Genomic DNA, 14921 nt, shown 5'->3' on the forward strand with positions numbered 1-14921 from the left:
CGCTAACAGCTGTACTACCGGGCCGGATGGGTGCATTTATTTCATTTCTATATCTTTCGGCCAATCAAATCTCAAGCCTTTTAAGTAAATGCACTCCCTCCCCCCTAATCATTAAGCCATTTAAACTACGTGCAGCAACCCGCCTCCACAGCTGCAGCACAACAATGAGCCTCCTAGGGCTACAACCCACTATTTTGAGTAAAAAAAACAACCAAAAACAAAAGCAGAGCAGTTCTTATTGCGCATTTTATGTAACTTCAGAGGCATTAACATTTGAGAGAAGACTGAAACATGGGCTGCAAGGCTTTATACGTGACCCATAATGGTATTTTGGCCAACAAATCCATCATACTGTCCCATCTGTACAATATAGTAATCACTTTACTGAGTTGTTGATGTTTGTGAGAGCGAATGCTTTCAAGAGGTTTAGTTATTATAATCAACTGATGAACAGACCTTTGCAGAACAGCTCTGAACTGTAAAAAGTACCAAAAGGTGAGTTTGTGACATCATCCCCTCACTGCTCATGTCCAAACTAAACCTATGTCCGTCTGTTTCACATTTACCGCCTCTCTCCCTCTCCACTCACAAACTTTTCTTGTCTTTTTTTTTCCCTCATTTTTCCCCCCCCTTTTCTCTTACAGCCGAGCCAGTGGGAGGAGGAAGAGGCGAGGTGGCAGAACTCCAACACTTTGTGGAAGGTTGTCCCATCCCGGGCTTGAACCGAGCGCCACAGCCCTCTTGATTTGGGACCGGGAGGGTGTCTGACTCCTTTCTTTGGTCTAGAAAACCCAAACTCCCTCCCCTCCTCTTCCTCTTCTCCTCTCAGGACCCCTCGCTCTCCGCTTGCACCGTCTCCTGTCATCTCTCTTTTGGGACATTCAGCACCTTACCTGGATGATAATGGCATAATACAACACACATCTTGCAGCAGTTTTACTTTTCTTCAAATACAGTGGAATATTTCTGCAAACACTCAGGGTAAGTCAAACCTCTCAGAACATCTTCCTCCAAAGTGGTGCAAACTGCAGGGAGCTTAATCCAAAAGTGCTTCTATAGTTTTTGCCTGTATTTGTAGACTTTTATTGTCTAACTTATCCTCTGCATTCCATCCTTTCATTCAGTAGCAGTGGGTGACCGCAGCGCAGCACCCATGGGACCCATCTCCCCAATTCATGGTCTTTGTCATAAATAACCTAAAGCTGGAAGATAACACTATCTCGTGCGTGCGTTTTATAAATGGATTGACTTTGCGTATAGTCAAAACAAGTGTGCTTAAGAGCGGCGTCGTAATCACACGCTTGCAGAGGAGTTCTCGGTCGTAAATATTGGACAGCGCGCGCTGAGTTGACAGGAACCTATATTTTCGTGGTCGGAGCGCGGCGAGGCCAAGAGGTGAGCCGCAGTTACACAGCAGCCCGAGGACGTCCCGGAATGATTCCCTGTGTGTGTTGAGATGAAGCATGTGCAGAGGAGAGAGGGGCGTGCGCTGGAGGACGGCTGCAGGGCGGTAGACTGCATGTTCAGGGCATTGATGGGAATCTATTCTAGCAGATACATTGGATAAAGTGTTCAAGATCGACGCAGTATGATGGGCTGAGATTCTCATTGTGTCATCATTCTGCAGAAGCTTTGAAAGCATCCTCACAATAACCCTGTTTTCTAATTATAGGATGAACAAACTTGCAAATTACATCTAAACTTTACAGGCAAGGTATAGTATCATTATAAAGCCACAACTAAAAAGTGAGTCTTTGTGACCCCCTTTTGGGGCTTTGCATCAAGGAGTGAAGTTTGGAGTAACAGTAGAACTGATGGATTTTAGTGTTATATGTCAGTGGTTGTCTTGTGGACTCCTTGGACCATTCAGTGGTTGTCCGTGTACTCCCTACCTCAAGGGTGTTGCAGTTTATACAGAAAGCAATCACTTAAAAGCAGTATTTCCAAGTAAAAAGCTAATATTGTCCCACAATTACACATTTTACTGCAAAATACAGCTTTTCCTATTAAAATAATGTCCAGTTTCCCCTTATATATTCAATCTGAAGTAGTTCCAAGTACCCCCTGTGAGGTCCCTGTACTCCTGGTTGGGAAACACTGTCATATGTAGTCTTATGATTGTGTCCATTTAGGTGGAACGCATTACGAGTTAATCATATTGATCCCAAACCAGTATTTCATCAAAGGTGATTGATTTCGTTGTGAAGATGACGTGTGCTTGATAAGACAGATCATGATCTCAAATTCTCCCCCAATCCTTAGCATCCAATAAGATTTACACCCTTGCCTCTTGCATCAATGAGTTTGCAATCTTGAAAATAGCTTGTAAATCTGAGATTCTCCCAACAATCCAAACCCCTTACCAAACCCCGGTTAGATGTGGTGATGTTTCCAGTGCAGCAGTAGCCCCAGAAACCACACCCTCAAAGAAACGGGTGGAAAGACGCGTGAAGAAAGGGTTTTCCACGGCCCCGGCCAGAGGAACCAGGAGTGCCAGCAGGGGTATGGTCCCCCGAGCCAAGTGGAAGGTGGGCCGGACCGGGGAGCGGTGATTGGTGGTAGAGGGGTCTGTCTGGAGCCCAGGTGGAGACGATTAATCTTCCATCTCTGCGTACACGGTTTAGCGGAACTGTAGGAATTCAGCTGTCATCACAATGCTGAGAGTTTGGCCTCGATAGGAAAATTAAGCTATTTCATGCTTTATAGACTAATGAAATTACCCTGGAAAAAGTGATATTCCCAACAGCAGACATCTTTCTTGTTGCAAATGATCTTGCATTCGTTGCCAAGATACAGTCAGAGAAACATGCCTTTGCCGTTAGCTGGATGATATGGGGCTGAACATGCTATAGGGAATACAGATGGCACACAAATGGGCCACAGAAGAGCGCTTTTTGGTGTGAATCCAGGAATCCTCGCAAAAATGGTTTTCAGTCCTCAGAAATGATTTATTTTCGGTGAATAATACGTTCCATACCCTTGTGATATATATTTCCAACCATGATATGGAAAGGCCACATCTTTCGATCCATAGTTATTTAAGTTGTTCAACGAGATATAAGAAACATCAAAACTATGAGTCTGTTCAATGCAAGGGGACAGAACTGTCTTGGCAAATCTCCATTACTCAAATTCCCGACAAAGGGCTTTATAGAAACGCTGTATAAATCAGTCTTTTATGGCTCTCTCCAGCTTCTCTTTTCCGTGATGCAGCACAGATGTCTCCAAGGTTGGAACCAATTTTAGGAGGGTTTAGTCTGAAAATGTTTGTGTTCCAACATTCAAGGCCAGTAAATCTTTACCTTCATTAAAACTAGGGAAAGTATAGCACATTCCTTTCCCATTTTTAGGCAAACATGGACCGTGTGGTGATGCTGACTGGATGTATTGATTTGTATCGCATGCATTGGATGTAGCTTGCCTGGTTTTAAGGTTAACCTTTCATGGATTTAAATTCCAACCCAACTGCGACTTCTCCTGCCTGTTCACACATGTTTTCCAAGAGGTCGAAAGGGCAGGAGTAATTTTACCTCCAAAAGATCAAGCACAAGATTTCAATTTAGTTTCAAACACAGTTGACAGATTTGTAGGAACCCTGGGATGTCTGGTGGGCTGCTTCCGGGGGTTCTCAGGCTCTTCTGCAGGTCAAACCTTTTTCTATTTTAGAATATTTTTTGTCCACTTTTGGGTCAGCCCTTGTTTAGCACTAATTCAGTCATTTTTTGCACCTAAACTGTCCTGACAGTCCTACACCTGCCATTTCCAATACTCATAAAACTCACTCTCTGGACAGTGGACTGAATTCATTAATCAAGCTAGATTCCCATTACCAATCTCTGCACAGTCACTGTTTTTCCAGCTAAACCCAGGAAACGGCCTTGTTGAATTAGCCCAATCACCTGTTCCTAATGATTTTCCTTTATGACCTTATGTGTCATCTCTTCCTCCCTCCGCTCCTTCGCTAATGCCGCACAAGTGTCAGTTTCAGCAAATGAACTCAGGCTTCGGGCCCCGGAGGCGGGGACTGGCCGTGCTGCTTCTCGAACAGCACATCTGCGAGGTGTCAGACGCTGTAACGCGCCCCAGCTGTGAGCTCTGTACGCGCCCGGACGCCCCTCTTCTTCCTCTGTTAACTGTGCCATTGATCCACCTCTCGTCCGGGCCACACATGTCACACGGCGCCTCCTGTCTGTGAGGACTGTAACGGGCCAAACTCAAGTGACAAGGCATCCTAACTGCAATAACTATGAAGACCAAAGCTTGTTTATACTGTTATACTATATAGCCAATTAAATGCAATATTTATTAAACCTATATCAGTCAAAGTGAGATTGTTGGTGGAGCCCAAATCATGTGCAAAGTAATTCAGAGTGCTTTACAAAATGGGAATGCATTAAAGAAGACCAATGCAAGGACTTTGACTAGATCCTAGGAACTTAAAGGGGCTAAATGCAAGTTTGTCATTTTATGCTCACTACTGCCACCTCAGGTCTTGTGCGTAACTGCAGCTTCTATATAAAGCTCATGCATGACGGCACTTTGGACCCGAATTAACACCTTTTTGAGTGACAGTGCAGGATTTTAGAGGCAATTGTGGTGAACAGGTCTGGGCTCATTCTACACATTAGGACATGGCTGGAACATGTAGGGCAGGGGTGTCCAAATTTTTACCATGGGGGGCCGCATACTGAAGCGTACACAGGGTGAAGGGCCATAGATCGGTAGTTAGTGCCGCAAAACCATTGACTAGCAGAGGTTTAAATTGCGCCCCACACCTTTATTTATGCTCAAAACCTTCATGCCAGCTCTGTCTCACAGGAAAAGGTTAGTTGTTCAGTTAGAATTGTGTAGAATTATTACATTTCAAATAAAAAGGACTATCTCTGATGATGCGTCCCGATTCCGCAAAAAGGCAGAGGGCCACCAAAAATTGGTCTGAGGGCCGTATTTGGCCCCCGGGCCGAACTTTGGACACGCCTGATGTAGGGGGAGGAAAATACATAATTCTAATATTTTTTAAACTGTGTATAGTCCCTTTAAGGAAAAGTAACTGCAGCATCTCAATAAGATGTCACACAGTGGATCAAGCACTCAAATACTGTGCTGATTCTACACACAGACCATGCCTTATTGTGTCAGGAATGGCATGTGGCGTTAAAGGAACAGGCCACCGTCTTTTCCATACTGAGATACGTTCTTACCTGAGCTTTGACAAGTTGATACATACCTCTCTGGTCTTTGTGCGTTCCCGTGGAAGAGCTTGGACACACTTCTAACTTCACCCCATTTGGAGCTATAGGAATACATTGGGAGAGGCAAATGCTAAAAACATCGTTGGTCTTTTTGCGTGACTGAGGGCACGCACAAAGACCAGACAGATACGTATCAACTCGTCTAAGCTCAGGTAAGAACATATCTCAGTATGGAAAAACGGTGGCCTATTCCTTTAGAGCCTGGCTACTGTGTACCTTGTTTGTTGTGGGGTAAAGGAAACAGCCAAAATAAAGTACTGTCCTGAGTTACCATGAACAACCAAAGTTTAAAACTCAACAACAGTTCATTGGTTTGTACTAGTTCTGCATATTTTTCCTAAATGCTGGGACTCATTCTTGCCTCTTCAACTGCACAACGGAATAACCCAGCCCAAGTTTATTGCAATGCTTAAGCCCAGCTAAATCAGAACTGTTTCACACTCTTTTATTGCACAGTAGAAGCTGCTAACAAGGTCTCAGTGCTGTTAAGGCAACCACACCATTCTGCACAGGCTTAAAACAGCTTCCTCGCAATTTATGGAAGGAAACAGTCACCTTCTGTCTATCAAAATAATATTAAATACAAAACCAAACATATCTTAAAGGGAAGACATGACTATTTGAGCTTTTAATCAGTTAATAGTGTTGGTATCCTGATGGCCTTGACATTTTGCCTAAAAACACTACAGAGCACTATATTCAAGCTATAATGTTTGTCCTTTGCACGTCGTCAGATAAAAATGGAGGCTCACATACTGTTTTTAGCATCATTTGATTCCCCGTGCTGCCAATGCATGGGCTATGAGAACATGGTCCAGGCCGAGCAATAAAGTCTCCTTTCCATTCACAGAATTAACCCTGATATGAACAGAAAAACACTTATTCTTTAGTTGCGTTCCTACAAAAGTGGATGAATAAAAGTGAGCCTGTCAGTTGCAGCATGAGGCCATTTCCCGTCGTCAGGCCTGTTCATGTGTTAAATAAGCGGTACGTGACTGGCACAGACCGGACGTAATACATTCTGACGGGAGAAGGAGGAAATGATGTAATTCCTGCAGTCGTTTCAGGAGACCGGGAGTCAGTGGCCAATGTAAACACAGCTTCGCCAAGGTGACTGGATCTAACGGGTAGTTTTTATTCAACTTTAGGATGTGTGAAGACCTGCACAATGAGCTAGCATGACATTTTAGATAATGTTCTAGACCATACAAAAGTGCAGTTTTCTTTATTGCTAATTGTGATTTGTAGTCTTAGCTGGACAAATAGGCCATGGGTTTCTTATTTGAATGAAATAAATGCTAAAACATATACCGCCCTCACATTTTTTTCCACGAACATTTGACACAAACACCATATTCGATACATACATATATAACACAGTACACTAGCTTGGTCGCTCAATGCACAAAGCGCTGTATTAATATTCCTTGGGCCCATAAACACAGCTTAAAACATATACAGTTACATACAAATATCAGTGTACATGATATTTTTTAGGCATTTTAACTATTACAACAACACCTGTAATCGTCATGATATATTCATGATTAATCTCATTCATGTTATGTTTAGAGTCGGTTGATTCCATGCAGATGAAGATCTAAATAAAACAGCTCTCCTCATACAATCAGACCTTGAAAATGGAAACTTCTAGAGCACCTGCGCTCACCTGCCGTGTGACCGTGTGCCATGTTGGTGACAAAATCCACTCACAACCACTTTATTCACAAATGATCTGGGATTACGTTTAAAGGGACTATACAGGGTTTAAAAAGTTAAAATGATGTATTTTCCTCCCCCTACATGTTCCAGCAATGTCCTAAGGTGTAGAATGAGCCCAGACCTGTTCACCACAACTGCCTCTAAAATCTTGCACTGTCACTCAAAAAGTGGCTACTTCGGGTCCGAATATATAGAAGAATGACCTGAGGTGGCAGCAGTGAGTATAAAGTGCCCAACTTGCATCTAGCCCCTTTAAATAGAGCATTATGGATGTAACACAGAAGCCTTATTTGTCCTCAATCTTAAACCAAAATAAACCAGAGAGCATTTTATTCACACTGGTGCGAAAAGAGCAACCAAGAGCAACTCTGGCAGGTCTGTCCTGGGTGATTTGTCAAATGATGGTACTCCAGGTGTGAAAAAACTTCATAGATAAGCTTTGACTCGGACTTTCCCAGAGATTAACCAACGTAAACCAAGACAAAATCAGAACCGTCTGGACCAGGTCTGAAGCAGGAATCATGTCTCAATCTGGACTTCCCGTCCCAAACAAGACGAGAATAACAATGTACACCACAAAACCAAACCAAATTAGTTCTAAATCGGAGTTAAACCAGGACTTGAAATCATGCTCTTACCCACAACTAAAGTGTGGTTCTCCATTGATTGAGTCAGCGTGTCTTCGATGACAAATTTGCAAACTATTGTTATATTATATCGCTTTTATTTTAGTCAGTGTCCCAAAGTTCCCAGAGTCACGCTTGAATATATGAATCCATTAAGGGAGATTGTGCAGTACTGAGCTTTTTGTCCTTGAACAGCGTTTACATGTGAGTTTGCGTGTCTGTTATGGAAGACATTCGTCACTCGTTCCTTGTTCGACCTCTGACCAACCAAAGGAAGATTGTGTCGGACTGGCAGCTTTTTGTCCTTGTATTTATGCGAGTTTGTGTGTCTGTGTGGTCTTCTATAAATGCCGGTGTGAGGTCCAGCTGTGCGTGTGTTTTATGGCTGCAGCTTCTATCTGCGCTGAAGGCAATCTGACACCGCACTAAATATAACACACGTATTTGCAGAGACACATAGAAGGACACGCTATATACAGCCTATGGGTCGATGTAGCGCGGGGAACGTAAACAGCCTGTCGGACGCAGGATTGAGCGAGACGCGTACACAAACAAGTGCTGTCTAAACGGAGATTCATGCTAACATAATCTCATAACAAACTGTAAGCTTTTCTCCCAGATTCAAAAGACGCTTACTCCAAACTTGCTGACTCTGCCTGTTTTTGACCAACGTTGAAGAATGTGGTTGTGAGTTACAGCTGGTTGCGTAACACGGGGCTCTCCTACAGGCTGGTAGAAATATCCTCTGAATTGGGTCATGAATGAAGAAATGTCAATGTCAATGTTATTTATAAAGCACATTTGAAAACAACCATAGTCGACCAAAGTGCTGTACAAGAACAGTAACAATATGTACAATAAACATAATAAAACTTAAACACAGGTAATATATAAAGGCACAAACTGGTCTACATGGAACCGAAGGCCAGAGCTAAAAGATGAGTTTTTAATTTGGTTTTAAACTCCTCTACAGACTGAGCCGGGCGCACATGTAGAGGAAGGCTTTTCCAAAGTTTAGGGGCCACTGAGAAGGCTCGGTCACCTCTGGACACATGCTTGGATTTAGGAACAGACAAAAGGAGCTGGTCTGCAGACCTCAGAGCTCTGGAAGGACAGTAGAGCTGTAGCAGTTCTGACAGATACTTAGGTGCCAGTGAATTTAGGCATTTAAAAACAATCAGCAGAATTTTAAACTTGATTCGAAAGAGAACCGGTAGCCAATGTAAAGAGGACAGAATGGAGGTGATGTGCTCCCATTTTTTTGTGCCGTTTTGGACTCCCTGCAGGCGCTGGAGGGATTTAAGGTCCAGCCCTGTGTAAAGGGAGTTACAATAATCCAACCTTGAAGTGATGAAGGCGTGGATCGCCTTCTCTAAATCTTTTTGAAGATAAAGCTTAGACTGTATGTGTTGTGCTATAGTTTTGAATCCCTCGATCGTTTAATCGCAGTTTTAGCTTTAACCACATGGACTTTAATGATGGATGATGACTTTAGTGCATCTGAACATTCTGACATGACAGTATTTACATTCCAGCACATTTTGCGTTTGTCCACGGTTGAATGTGCAGAGAATAAACACAGATGCATCCAGCCATTAGATCAGTGGTTCCCAGAGTGGGATCCGGAGCCCCCTGGTGAGCCTCAGAGGCCCCCAAAGCTTGCCTACAAAACAAGTAGATTTCTAAAGTAAGAGTAAATAATAATTATTGGAGGACCCTGAGAGAATTCCCGATCGATAAAGGGGGGAATGGCTGCATTAGACTAATAGAGTACAACAGATACAAAGCCCCTATTTATAACATGCTGCCTGCTTTCTGTGTTTTTATTTATCCTTTATTTACACAGGTTTGTCCCTTGAGACTCAATGTCTCATTTACAAGAGAGACCTGTTTCAAACATATCAATTATAAAAAGCTCAAAAAGTAAAAATACATAGACAAATAAGAATAGAAACGTCTTACAAATACATCTTAAAGCAGTACTAAGTAACTCATGCCCCTAGAGGCCATGAGCGCCACTGCAGGTGTCGTAGCATGTTACGTTTTTTTACTCATTAATTGTACGTGAGAGTAAATACTACGCTGACAGAAAAGACAAAGGGAGAGAGGGATATTGTACATCCAATTACACAATGGAGATCATTTTTTTCACTCAAACTGTAAATACTGTTTAAGTGGCGCTAGCCTGCAGTTAGCGTTTCCCGTTAGCCTGTTAGCTTCTTCTTCGGGATTCCATTAGTGTGTATTGGGACCTTCGGGTCGGAGCAGGGAAAGTTGCAAGGGTGGTTTTCTGGCCTGAGACACCAGGGGGAGATGAAACACCCCCAGTCATCCCATAAACAGTTGTATGACCTCCAGAGGGACTATGAAAAGGATTTATTAAGGTAAACAAGTTACTTAGTACTGCTTTAACATGGCTGACGAATTCTAGCTAGCCCACATGGCATGAAAGGTTTAAATAAGTAATTTGGGGTATTTTGTCCTCCACAATGGCCCTTTGCGAGTTGTCAACCATTCAAATTGATAATATGTTCCCGTTGCAATAAATCTTGCTGCGACACACACAACCGTAAATAAATAGAAAGAGCAAGAAGATTTAGGACTTTTCCCCTTAGTGAGACTGTTTACACTCTTTTTTCTTGCATATCGATTTGAAAATAAACAACACACATTGCATAAACGAAACTGAAGTTGTTTATCTTTCGAATCCTGAAAATCTCTCAAAAACAACATATCTTCCTTGTGTTTTCCTGTGTGCTTTCTTAGCCCTAATTGCCCTCGCTCATTGTTTTGGCAGTGCACACACGCAGACACAGGCCTCTCTCTGTGCGGCTGCGCTCCTCTGTAGTGGTCAGAGGAAGCTGCGGTGTTGACACATCAGCCAAACCCTCTCAAACTCTGCAGCAAAGTGGCTTTTGAATGACCTGAAATCACTCAGGCAGGCAGGCAGGCGCACGGGGACTGGAGTGTAAACATCTGCTGGCCAGCCTCAAGGCCTTGGGCTTCCTCAACATGCGGGGGTTGCCAGATCTGACCCTGGCCAAGTTCAAAGTTGTCTATGGCTGCACAATATTATAGCGTTATGACTGAAATATTACCCTTAATGCTAATCATATTTGCCCACATGCAGTTTTTACAGCACCTATAATGATAAAGTATCTTGTGGGATTTTACACAAGAAGTTTACCAACATCTCAAGCTGCAACACCCAAAATACTGATGCAAACAACAGGGGATTCCGAAAGTAAAATGGAAATGGTACTTATCCGCATTTCAACCTCTGCCTTAACTGAGCACATTTTCTCCAGTTTTGCATTACCTAAAAAAAAAGGTTCTTGGAAAAAAAACGCGAGGAAAAAGAGTTTAGATACGTTTTGTGGGTCTTTCAAATGAGGCACGGGCCTGTAGGTTGCAAGAAGCTTTTGGATTTGGATAAAGCCGAACTGGAGGAAAATGCGCTCGGTTAAGGTTTAAGGAGCAACACGTTTAACCTCTTAACCCCCACCTGAAGCAAGCACATTTTCTTCAGTTTGGGTTTACCCAAATCTAAAAGCTTCGATCAAAATAGCAACGGAAATGAGTTTAGATGAGCTTTGTGGGTCTTTCAAATGAGGCGTTACACTGGCCTACAGGTTTTAACCTTTTAGATTTGGGTAAAGCTGAACTGGAGAAAATGCACTTGGTTTTCACAGACAGACAAGACCGACAAGACACACAGACAGACAGACAGGCAGGACATAAACATCTGCTGCCCAGCCTGAAGGGACTGGATTTCCTTGCGATAAAGTAAATGACTGATACAGAGCGGACCACCTCCTTTTATAACAAAACACGTGAGGTCGAAGCCGACTCTGACTCTCAAAGTTGCCCGTGGAACTGTCTGTGTGCGAGAAGGGTTCTGTTCATTTGATGTGGCACTATATTTGGCCCCGAATGCTGACTCAGGCTGTCTCACATACTTTTGACACCTGCTTTGAATAGACTCAAAGAGCATCTGAAAGCTTTGTCTTTATGAGTGCCATGCGCCGGAGCTTTGATCTGAACCCACTTCATCCCTGCATTCCGAACTTTGTGGAAATGTCTTTCAACTCAGAGTCAACACCTTAAATGGAATCCCCTCTGATAAAATCAACAAGTATGGCAGTAGATTTGCTGTACAGTTTGTAAATGGTCGCTTTGTCCGTTTGTGTTGGCAAAACCGGTGCGCTCTTATATTTCCACCAGAGGGAGTTCATAGTTTAGCCTAATAAACAACTAGTCGTTTCCCTTTTTTAAATAAGTAAGCATGACCAAACAGACAGTACTGGGAAAACGTTTGGAACAACTTTTCATGTATTGGCTTTTCTTTATTTTCAACACATGATTCTGATTAAACTATGAATGAACACATGGGATTACAAAAAGGAAACACAAAGGGCTGAAATAACTCAAAATATGTTTTATATTTTGAATTAATCAAAATTGCTATTTCTGCCATTTTCTTATTCCAACAATCTGTGAAGTCAAAACCATTTCTAGTGACGAGTAACAGTAGTATTGTGAAGCTCATTGAGAAAATGTCAAAAGTGTCCTGGTGTCTGGTCTTTGTGCGTGCCCGTGCAAGAGCTTGGTCGCTTCTAACTTCACCCCGTTTGGAGCTAGAGGAATACATTGGGAGAGGCCAAATGCTAGCAACATCTTTAGTTGTTTTGCTGAGCGCACGCACAAAGACCAGACATAGTACATATCAACTCGTCTAAGCTCAGGCAAGAACATATCTTCCTGCCATTTTCTCATTCTAACAGTCAAGTGAAGTCAAAACCATTTCTAGTTACGAGTAGCAGTAATATCGTGAAGCTCATTGAGCATTGAACATTTCTGTGTGGAGTTTACATGCTCTCTCCGCGTCTGTCTCGGTTTCCCCAAACACTAAAACATGTACAGTATGCCAGGGTTAAAGAGAGTGTGTTGTGTTCGAGTGTGGAACAACGGCTTCAAGTTAGCTCATGGCTACAATCTGCCGTGGTGTGAATACATGCATGATTCCCATGTCATTAACATGCACTATCCCGACCAATGAAATAAATGAAATAATAACACATTATCACTTACATATTGTTGTTAAAGAGGGGGTGTTATGCTTTTTTCAATCACATAGCACCAGTCTATATCACACTACAATGATGACAAAACCTTTTGTTGGTCTGTAAATGCAGTAAATTAGAATAACTGCCTTGTATAAAATTGCTCTCTCAAAATGGCTGTAGCGAATGACTTGAAATAGGCCTCTGTCTCTTTAAGAACCTCTGACCCTTTCCGACACGCCCCCTCCACACGCTGTCTGTGGCATTAGTGGGGAGGGGGTTCTGCTGAGGAGCAGTGGTTGGTTACTCGGCTGGTGACGAAAGCTCGGAGGCGTCTCCGGGAGGTGGGGGCGTTCCTAGGAGGACTCAGGCAAACCTATCCCTAAAATGGCCGCCATCAGAGTTTTTACAGATTATTCAAAAATATGTGAATGTGCCAAGGCAACACTTCAGGCATGTTTTTAATGACATAATGACATGATGTAAAGCTTGAAAAAGTCGATTTTGCATAATACCCCCCCTTTAATGGCCTACATCATAGTGTAAGGTTTTTGTGCTCAGAGAAAAAAGAACTTTGAAATCCCCATAGGCCGAGGACTGAGCCAATGTTACCAAAAGATGCAGCAGTATATGGAGAGAATGACAAAACATTGACAAAAAAATAACACTTTGGCCATTATTCTAACAAGGCAACAACACAGAAGTCTAATTTTAAACTAGAAAAGTGTAAAATAATAAATAAAAAAAATCAACAATTAGTGTAATTTTTGGCGGCACAAGAAGTATTTTTGATACTTCTCCAATGCTAAGTGTCGCTGCATAGTACATGAGTCAGCACAGTAGGTGATTCCTCATAAACCAAGTGAACAGTGTTGAAGCCTTATTACTTTAAAATGAGTAGTATTATTTCCATGGGGTCCTCTGAGGTCATGAAGTTTTTACCACTGTTTAAATTAGGATGCAAACAACGTGAATAAGTACATTTTTTATCTATCGCCAAGCCACGTCTCCCAGCTGGAGGTTTGGCTGCGTAAATGTTGTTTATTAGCCTGGATTTTCCTTCTATAAATATTTTGCGCCTCTATTACAGCTACTCTACACCTCAGCAATGCCATGTCAGTGCATTTTGTGTAATTTCAGGCGGGGAAAATATTCAAATACGTTAGTTTCAAAGGTGCAATAAATCATGAATGTGTTTGGGTGCCATTGTAACGAGCCACTGTATATCGACGCGCATTTCTCCAGTCATAAATCACCAAATGCTTTCTTGTAAAATGAGTTCATGCTGTTAAAACTTTTGGTCCAAGTCTCTCATGAGCAAACGGATTTTGTGAGGGGGAAAAAGTAGTCGATGCCAAACAAAATGGACTAATAAAACCCATTGGCAGAAACATAAACAGGTGCTACTCATCATTACCACTCCTTAATACAGCGTTAAGCTTGATAGACTTGCACTTTTGGATGACACTTTTCTTTGTCATTTAGCTCCTCTCGTTTGTCATGAATCTTTGCATTACTGTGACCAGAGTGGAGTGATTAGTTGATGAGGAAAGTTTTATTTTTTGCTGGCTACGATCTGTAATCCGTTTAAAGCAGCTTAGGGCGCTGATAAAGACTAAAGGCTGATCTTGGACCCTATTCACATGTTTTACTGTGTGTTTATCAGGGATGTCATGATTCTGAATTTTTGGCCACGATTTTTGTAAGGAAAAAATGTGGATTTTTACGATTATTTACAATTCTCGAAAATAGTATAGAATTAATTGAGAATTTCTCAAATCCTTTACAGTACTGTTCAAAAAAGCCATTTTAGTACTGTATGCACATTTTTATGTTTATTTAAGGGTTGTTTTAATTTCATTCCTATTGAACATTCAGCCCATTTTTTATCCTTACGCTTTTTTTAAGCAGTCGTTCCACACAGCGTGACCCGACCGCGCACGCCACGAGCTACGTGCACGTATCGCTTCTACCCTGCACACCTTTCTGTTTACACTACACGCACACACACACTGGTTGTTGTGTGGTGTATAGATCGTCATTCAAAGTTTTGTAAGCCGCAATGAGAACAAATGTGGACAAATACTGCCTTCTGGGGGGAGTTATGGAATCATTCAGAGGAGCCAAGCTGTATTAAAACAGAAAAGAAACCGCTAAATAAAACTATGAAGATAAGCTACATGCTAATATTATGCTAACACCAGCTAAAGCTGCGCAAACAGCGGCTAAATGCTATTATTGGCAAAATCCCCTTTTAG

The 14921-nt window shown here is 42.3% G+C and overlaps 1 protein-coding gene across 1 annotated transcript in view; it reads left to right on the forward strand.

Annotated features, from left to right (window-relative positions):
- Positions 1–846: 846 nt before the first annotated feature.
- The window catches only part of LOC306968192 (collagen alpha-3(VI) chain-like), a 107960-nt gene continuing 93885 nt past the window's right edge, over positions 847–14921 (forward strand). Inside the window, exon 1 of the mRNA XM_079563515.1 lies at positions 847–981. The gene's annotated coding sequence lies outside the window, so the exon portion shown is untranslated. The remainder of the gene's footprint in view (positions 982–14921) is intronic.

This window comes from Gobius niger (assembly GCF_951799975.1).
Source record: "Gobius niger genome assembly, chromosome: 9".
Taxonomy (NCBI): Eukaryota; Metazoa; Chordata; class Actinopteri; order Gobiiformes; family Gobiidae; genus Gobius; species Gobius niger.